Below are 9,933 nucleotides of genomic sequence, written 5' to 3'. Positions count from 1 at the left end.
CTATTTTTGGCAATCCTAGATTTGGTCTTGATCCAACACAATTCAGTGATCCTCATTGGTCAACCTCATCCGAATTTTGTTGATAATCAGTATTGGAGTTATAAGTGATTTAATTAAATATTATTTCCTTATACTAAGGTTTATTATTTAATTATTTTATTAATGATTGATGTTATGGGTAATTGTGCATAATATGATATTCTTCCTAAGTCATGCTTGGGCGAATTTTTTGTTGATTGAAAAGAGACTTTAGTTTATACATCAAAGTCAATTTATGACAAAATCATGGTCCTCTCTCCTACACATGATTTCTGACTTGGGAAGTGGGAGCCATACTTGAGTCCACCACATGAAATGAAATGCAATTTGAAAGAGGTGAATTCCAGACTTGAAAAGCTATGTATACAGGTGTTTGGCTCCTCATTTCATCATCTAGAAAAAATATATTGTTATGGTGTCGGAATGACTCCATACTTCTTCAAGGGTGAAAACCTCCTAGATCTTTCTTTCCAATTTCGAGTGTGAGATATCACTCCTAGATATGGTTCAAATTTGTGAGCTACTTGGAGTATATGGGATTGCATTAGGTGTGTTTTTGAAGAGTTGTGTGTTGTTGCATTTTTTGGTGTTGCTAGTGTGTGTTGGCTGGAAGTGTTTTTTGTTCATAGCTATCTGCGTGTTGGGTGCATCTTTCTGGGTGAAGGCTCATTAGAAGCGTATTGGAGAGACAATAGTTCTTCTACACTGGTGTGAAATTTGGGGAACTCTCCAATTTATGGTTGCAAATCAAAATATTCCTTCTAAATCGCCATTTCCAGATTTGCATTAGGTTGCATGCATCACCCTTGTGACTCTCAAGTTGTTGTTTCAAGGTATTGAACTAATCGCCTAAGTTATACTGTTCATTTGCATTTGGTTTGGCATGATTTCATTCAGTTTTGAGAAAGTTACGAGCATTTTAGTGGATTTGGGTGTGGTTGGTTCTACGTTTTATTGACTTTGATTTCATAACAGCAAGTAGTGATTTTGTGGTGTGATTTTGATATTGAATACTTGAGATATGTACCTAACTCTATCTTCTCTTGCATCTCTATCTTTGTAAGATTATTTCAGTAATACTGGTCAATCATTCTAGTTGCATTATATGGTATTTCCCACTAAACAAGTGGAAGAGGATGGTTCAGTTGCCTTCATGTTTTGTAATTCAGCTTTGTCCTCCCACTGAGTAAGTGGTTGAGTGATATTGTCCTCCCGCTAAAATATGCAGTTGACTGATAGTTTTCATGTAAAATTCCTCTCGTTGCATAAGACGTAGAGTGATTTCATTCTGGTTATGCTCTTTTTACCTTGGTTGGTTTACCGCCAAGTTCTTGGTCTTCATCCCGCTGAAAAGTGGAAGGGGCTGGCTTGCCACCCAGTATTGTACTTGCATTGTAATTTCTAGTAGATCAGTGAGCTCACGAACCCCTTATCACCGAGTGCTCTCACCTTCCCACGTTGGGCTCTTGGTGATCAAAAAGTGGAAGGGTTACTTTCAATAGTATTGAAAATATATTTCCTAACTTTAACGGGTGCATTATAGTATTTGTTGTGATAAAAAATGAAAAAAATTAGTGGGAATATTACAAGTCTGTCGATTTAATTCTTTTTCCTTGCTTAGCTTGGTCCAGAGGAGTACTCCTCATCCTCTCAGAAGGGCCCTCCTCATTGAGGAAGAAGGAATTTGCAATGTCCTCGCCACCTGCCTTTATGTCCACTTCATCCTCACACATATACAAAGCAAACCAATTTTTGCAGTTGGGCATCTTCACATGCAGGAGCCACTTGAGGAAGTTCAAATTATGATCAATGATGGCTCTCCCCTGCTTAAAACCTACCTAGTCATTTGTTTCCAAAATTGGGAATCGGTGGCACAAGTTTGTTCCTCCACATGAGGGGATCATAATGTCTTAGCTTAGGTATAGTTAGATCTTCAGAAATGTTCACCATGACTCAATCAAGATCCCCCAGAATGTCCTTGATAGAGACACTTTGACATAATTTCTTAACATACTCTCTATTGGGTTCAAAGTACATTGCGACAACTAAAAACATGGATGTTATATCTGAATTAGCCCTAATTCTATCCTTATTGTGAATCTAATCCTCCCCAATGACACGCATAACAACCCTAATGACTAAATTATGAGGAAATACTATGATACCTTTCATCCTATCAATCTTTACTTCACCTAAGAATACCATTTGCCTCTTCAAACCCCTCAACCTTATGGGAGTATCCATGTCGTCTTTTCTCCAGAATGCTTCCCTCAATACCAATATCCCAAATGGAGCTTATCAACAACTTAAATAAACTAACCCTGGCAACTAGAACATTTTGAGAATAGTAACACCCAAGGGATTTAAGTAAATGTATGAATGCGTGAACACACACACACACACACACACACACACACATAAAGGTGTTTATATATAAATGAGTGTGTGTGTGTGTGTGTGTGTGTGTGTGTGTGTGTGTGTGTGTGTGTGTGTGTCTATATATATATATATATATATATAATAGTAACACCCAAGGGATTTAAGTAAATGTATGAATGCGTGAACACACACATACACACACACACACACATAAAGGTGTTTATATATAAATGAGTGTGTGTGTGTGTATATATATATATATATATATGAGAATATAAATCAAGGAAGCAAGGGAAAATAACTAAATAAAAGCCAATCAAATGCACAAAATTGGTGTAGGAAGAGAGGAAATAAAAGAGTTGATCGGCCCACAACATTATATAAGTAGTCAAATACTCTTTACCCCTCACTCGCCACCTCATCAGGGAAAGTCTATAAAACTAAAGAATTTATAGGGGAGATAATAAACCAAACCAAGAGTGAAAATACTCCCGAGATAGGATTATCAAGGCAAAACTGTAAATTTAACCTATACTTGGAAACCTACTCAAAATTGGTCTAGGTGGTCTCTAATCTCAACCCCAAGCCCAAACCCTATTATCGAAGGATCTGACTTATCCAACACCTACTCTCTCTTCCCAAATACCATCCGCACCTTGATTTGCAAGCCAATCTACTTTTTTATTGCCTTTCCTATAAATGTGATTGACTATGGTTGATTTAAAATATTTTATCAATTTTGATGCTCTACCTACCAAGTTGTTAAGTTTCCAGTTCTGAGTCTTACCCAATCTTAAAGCATTGATGATCAATGCAGAGTCCCCTTCAATTTCCAATTTCCCAATCCCAAGGTCTTTACTAAGTAAATGACCTTCTATAAGGCATTAATTTATGCCTTATTATTGGTCGCAAACCCAGTTGGTCTAGACAATCTAGTAATCTCTGACCTATCCCAGTGATGAATCACATAAACTATACCTGCAATCCTCAGATTGCCTCTAGAGGCCCCATCAAAATTTAATTTATACCAACCTATTGCCAAAGGGGTCCACCTACACTCCTTTTTGCTATCTTTAGTAGTTTCTCCTCCTTTACCAAAAAAGGTTAGGATAATGAGTCCCCCCTAGTTCCTCCTAAGTTTCTCATCCCTAGTAGTAAAGGTTACATATTTATATTTAAAATTAGTCAAATTGTTGTTCACAACTTCAATAATTGAGGCTTCGATCTTATTCAATAATTTTTCCAATGGTAGCTACTTCTCCTTAACGATCCTCTTATTCCTCTCTTTCCAAACTTCCCATAAAAGGTTTGACAGAGTAATTATCCATAGCAAGTCATAAAGGCTATGCTTGAGATGAATAGGTCAACCCTGAAGGAAGCTTGAAATATCATTAGGCACGGTTGTGCATGTTGGGAAAATGGTGTCTCAACCTTGCATTTATATGAGGTTACTATTTATAGTAAGTTTTCATTTGAGCACAAAATGGTGCGAAATTCTCCCCGAAGCTTTTGGTTGGCTAGATAAGCATTATGGTAAAGTTGCGTCCTAAGATAACAACTAGTTTTGGAGATATTTAATTTTTCATTTTGGAGGAGTCTAATTAAAGGTTGTAATTTGATTTTGAGGACTTTAGAGGCCCCAAAATGCCTTGAAAAGTGGGCGTAAACGACGTAGCGGTTTATGAGGCAATAGAGCACTTCGCGAGCTTTCTGACGCTTCAAATGGTTCGTCAATAGGACACACGGTTCTCAAGTTATAGCCTCCAAAAGTTTGTACTCCTGAAATAGGAAATATAAAATACATCGGACACATAAATGAGCTGTAAAAAGGGAGGGACACGTCATAGGGCATCTAGAAGGGAGATAAGGTCGGCTACACCTTATTGGGTGGTTTTAGCCCATAGTTTTGTAATACTGTTTAATGGTTTCTTGTATTGTATCTACTATATATGAGGTGCGTGAGATAGAGGTTGTGTGTAAGAGTCTTATGGCTATTGAGTTACATTTGAATCTCTGATTAGTGGTAGTCCTATGAAGAAATTTCTCTACAAGTATATTGTAAGATATTTTGATTGTTGAATAATATATTGGATGGCTTTTGGAGTGTGGGGTTTTTCTCCCGAAAGGGTTTTCCCCACGTAAATCACTGTGTTATGGTTTGAATGTTATTATATCTATTTATGTTTTCTATAACTGTTGTGATGATCTGTAAAAGTTTTTATATTACCCTCTTCTCAAGGTTAGTGTAGGAATTTGTTCCGCTACTTAACTTCCTTTCAAGTGGTATCAGAGCTTGATCACCTTTGGTTTCAGTTGTGGGTTGTTGAGATTTTTGAACTAATTCAGATTTGAGTGGGAGCTTTTGCAAAAGACACTTTTTGATCTTATTGCAGGAATTTTTAGATGGCAAGTTCGTCAAGGAAAATAGAGGTGGAGAAATTTGATGGAATGAATTTTGAAATGTGGAAGCTAAAGATGGAAGATCTGCTAATAGATTGAGATCAATGGGATGTTGTTGATGTGAACATCCAAAGGCCCTCAGATCCTACTGTGGCAACTCAATATGATGTTATAGACCAAAAAGCCAAGGCTCTAATCAGACTGTGCTGGACAAACTCTATTTTGATCAATGTCCACGAAGAAAACACTACAAAGAAACTATGGGATAAGCTTGGTGAAATGTATCTGTTAGGTCCCGGAGACAACTGAGAGGGGGGGGGGGTGAATCAGTTGTCTAATAAATTTAAACCAAAACCTTTTAACCAACTTAATGCTTAATATCGGTAAGCCAGTTAAGTGTGTCGGTAGACAGTGTTAACAGTAAATTGCTATACCGGTAAACATTAATGCATGAAACATAAACATAAAGTCATCCACAACACATAACACCAATATTTGTACGTGGAAACCCTGTAAGGGGAAAAACCACGGTGGGAAACCTTACCCACAATTAGATGATACTACTACAGATAGTAAGTGTACATAAATGGGGTCTACACATGCAGAAAGGCCAACAACCGAGAGCTCACTGCTCAATCACAAAATGGGAGTCACACTGACTACAGTTGGATGGTTAAATCCAATAAAAATGTACTGCACAAAATAGCATCTTCATATGCTGGATTCAGTACCGGTGTAATGCTGATATGCTTCTACAAAAACCTAGCTTTGCCTTCAAATGATGTCTTCGTGTATACCTCTGCTTAATCTCGCATATACCTTCTCACAATTCTTCTTTGCATTTCACATTCGATCTTACAAATAAGATCTTACATTTATATCATAACCTAAGACCAATTTTAGTAGGTCGGCTCTACAAGATATTACAATAAAAGCATTTTACAAATAATATAATATCTGATGCAATAACCGATTGAACATGTCGGCTTAATTCATTTACAACAATAATAAATCATCTCCATAGCGTGCCATACTGATCTGGAAAAGATAAACCTGTCGGTGTAACCCTAGGTAACCCTGGACCTATTTGTCGGTAAAAGCAAATATGCAAATATGAATATACCAATGATTAATTCTTCAAAACAAAGTGTCCACATGATGTCTTCAACATTACTAAGTGTCTTCCATATCATTCCAAGTGCCGGTGAATATTATATCCTACCGGTGAACCATATACCGGTAACTGTGCAATAGTTACTTGCTTGTCGGTGAATGTTGCTGGATCTCCAAAGTGCTAGTGTTTCAGTAGGTGTTGAGATCAATGACAAAACCATACCAAAATACCAACAATCTCCCCCTTTGGCATTGATGGCAACACAAGATGGAAAAACAATCAAAGTGCCAAAACAGAAATGCCAAATACCAAAAACAAACAATACCAAAAACAAACAATCTCTCCTAAACAACAATCTCTCCCCTTGGGAGCAACGCGTGTTTATCCAAAGTTTTATTTTCAATACTAATCTCTCTATCAATCTCTCCTCAAAAGATAATGTGTTTTTCCATAGATATCTCTCCCCCTTTGACATCAAATGCCAAAGTTCATATACAAAATACCAATCAATTCAATATACCAACTACTCCCCCTGAGAAGTAGCTTCCTCATCAAAGACCGGAGTAAAAGATTTGTCTTTCAATTCTGTCGGTTGATGACAATCATTAACTGTCTAAGTCTCTACCGGTGGTAGTATGACTCCAAGCTGATCTCTGAGATATCTAAAAGTCTCCTTAGGCAAAGGTTTTGTGAAAATATCTGCAAGTTGTTCTTTAGTATTCACATAAACCAGTTTTATCTCTTTTTCTTCAACTTTTTCCCTTAGAAAATTCAGTTTGATAGAAACATGTTTTGTTTTAGAATGTAATACTGGATTCTTAGATATATCAATTGCTGCAGTGTTATCGCAATATATAGTAATAGGTTCCTTGCATTTTACCTTTATGTCTTTCAACATTTGCTAAAGCCATAGTACCTGTGTACAGTTAGTTGCTGCTACAACATATTCTGATTCTGCTGTTGATAAAGATGTACAACTCTATTTCTTACTCAACCAAGAAACTAATCTCTTTCCAAGAAAGAATGCTCCGCCGGTGGTGCTTTTTCTATCATCCACATCTCCTGCCCAATTTGTATCTATGTATGCACATAGATCAAAAATTTCATCTCTAGGATACCATAATCCAAGATTTGCAGTGCCTTGTAAGTACCAAAAAATCCTTTTTACTGTTGATTCATGATTTTCCTTAGGATTACTTTGAAATCTAGAAACAATACACACTGTATTCATAATATCAGACCTGGTTTGTGTCAAATACAGTAAACCTCCTATCATAGATTTGTATCTAGTTGGATTAACAGGTGTAGATTCATCCCTTTGAGAAAACACTGCAGAGAAACTATGGGATAAGCTTTGTGAAATGTATCAAGCGAAATCTTTATTAAATCAAATTTTCTTGAGGAAGAAATTATATTCTTTGAAGATGGAAGAGGGTGGATGAGTTACAGAACCCTTGGAAGCATTCAATATGTCGGTGGCTCAATTAGTATATGTTGGTGTTAAGATGAACGAAGATGAGAAATGCCAAATCTTGCTTTATTTTTTGCCTGATTCGTGGGATTCTCTTGTTATGGCTATCGGTAGTACTTATGTTGTTTTGAAGTCTGAAGATGTGGTGAGTTCCCTACTTGGTGAAGAGATGCAAAGGAAGGTATCTCACAGTTCAAAGGAAGCCCTAACTATTTGTGGAAGGCCTAAGGAGAAAGGCAAGAAGAATGAGAAGCGCGATAAGTCCAAATCGAAAGGGAGAGTGAAATCTCCTGGAAAGTCCAAAGTCATTTGTTGGAATTACGATAAACCAGGTCACATCTGTAAGGACTGCAAAGAAGAAAAGAAGAAGAAAAAAAAAGAAGAAAAGAAGAAGATTGATTATGATTCTGAGTCTAAGAAGGAAGATGGTGATGCATTCATTGCGGCATTGGCGACTCATGCAGGTAATGATGCCAGGTTAATTGAATTAGGTGCATCTTTTCATATGACTGTAAATAGAGGTTGGTTTTCTAAATATGAAGAATTTAATGGAGGTAAGGTGTGCTTGGGTGATGATTCACATTTAGACATTGTTGGTCAAGGTAAATTTAGATTTAAGTTTTATGATGGTAGAATAAAAATGATTAATGGTGTCCTGCATATCCCTGGTTTAAAGTGAAATATGTTATTTGTGAGAAAACTGATAGATACGGGTATGCAGGTAGTCTTTTTTGAAGCAGGATGTAAGATGATTAAGGGTGCTATGGTAATTACTAGAGGTGTCAGGTTCGACACTTTGTATAAGCTAGACGCATACACTGTTGAGTGTAATAGCACTCTGTAAAAAGTAAATATGTGAAAGATTTGAGGGTTTCACCTTTAGGAGATGGAAATGGATTTTTCGTACCTAAGGGTTCTCTTTCTTCTGAACCAAAGTTATGTGCAAAGAAGACTATGTCATGGCACCATAGGCTTGGTCACGTTGGAGAAAAGGGTCTAAGGACCTTGAAAAATAAAAACCTTGTTGAAGGTTTGAATGATTGTAATCTTGAATTCGATTTCTATGAGCATTGCATTTATAGAAAACAAAATTGCCTTCAGTTTTACTCGAGTTCTCATAAAACTTGTGGTGTTTTGGGTCTTATTCATTCTGATGTGTTTGGTCCTATAGATGTTCCTTTGATTGGAAAATCCACATATTATGTTTCATTTATTGATGCTTTTAGTAGAAGGAGATGGGTATATTTTCTAAAGAGTAAATCTGAAGTTTTTAGTCGATTTAAAGAATTTAAAGCAATAGTTGAGTTACAGACTAGAAAGAAAATTAAATGTTTGAGGACTAATAATGGCGGTGAATTTTGTTCTAATGATTTTGATAGATTATGTAAAGACTATGGCATTAACAAACATAAGACAACTTTGTATTCTCCACAACATAATGGAGTTTGAGAAAGAATGAATAGGACACTAATGGAGAAGGCTAGGAGTATGTTGAGTGGTTCTGGTCTACAACAAAAGTTTTGGGCCAAAGATATTGCCACTTCTTGCTACCTGATTAACAGGTCTCCTACATCAACTCTTGTTGATAAAACGCCTACAGAAGTATAGTTGGGTCACAAGCCTTCATTGAGACATCTTAGAGTTTTTGGTTGCGAGGCATATGCACATGTGCCAAAAGAAAAACATACAAATTTGGAGAACAGGGTTGTGAAATGTATCTTCATTGGGTACAATTATGGTGCGAAAGGATACAAGCTTTGGGACCTTGTTGTACAAAAGGTAATTCATAGTAGAAGTGTTATTTTTTAGAGAAATTAAGTCTCCTTCTGTAACATTGTAGCCAGAATAGACTAAAAAGGAAGATGTGATTCAATTTCCTTCTACACCTAAAAGATTTGAATCGAGACCCCTAGATAGGAGAGAAGTTGAGGAGAGCTTGTCTAGCTCTAAATATTTAGAAGAAGAGGAAGAACCTCCAACTTAGCTTGTTCGAAGGTCTATAAGACATAAACAACCACCTAAAAGGTATTCACCTGATGATTGAAGATGTATTGTTTCTTTGAATACTAATGTGGATGAACTAAAATCTGTAGAAGAGGCATTAGGTATGAATGATATATAATCTTGGAAGATTGCTATGGAAGAAGAAATGACAACTTTGAAAAAGAATGAGACATGGGATCTTGTACCATTGCCTGAAGGACAAAAGCTTGTTGGTTGCAAATGGGTGTTCAAGAAAAAGATTGGTTCAGATGGGAGCATTGAAAAGTATAAAGCGAGGTTGGTTGCAAAATGCTACTCTCGGGTTGAGGGGGTTGATTATGGTGAGATATTTTCTCTTGTTGCCAAAATGACATCCATTATATTTTTGCTTTCTATTACTGTTGCTTGTGATTTAGAGGTTGAGCAAATGGATGTGAAAACTGCTTTCCTTCATGGTGATTTGGAGGAGGATATTTATATGACACAACCAAAGCACTATGTGGTGAAAGGTAAAAGTAATTTGGTCTGAAAATTAAGGAAATCTTTG

The sequence above is a fragment of the Cryptomeria japonica genome, chromosome 4 (genome assembly GCF_030272615.1).
Source record: "Cryptomeria japonica chromosome 4, Sugi_1.0, whole genome shotgun sequence".
Classification (NCBI taxonomy): Eukaryota; Viridiplantae; Streptophyta; class Pinopsida; order Cupressales; family Cupressaceae; genus Cryptomeria; species Cryptomeria japonica.
Note: the sequence above shows the minus strand (reverse complement) of the source record.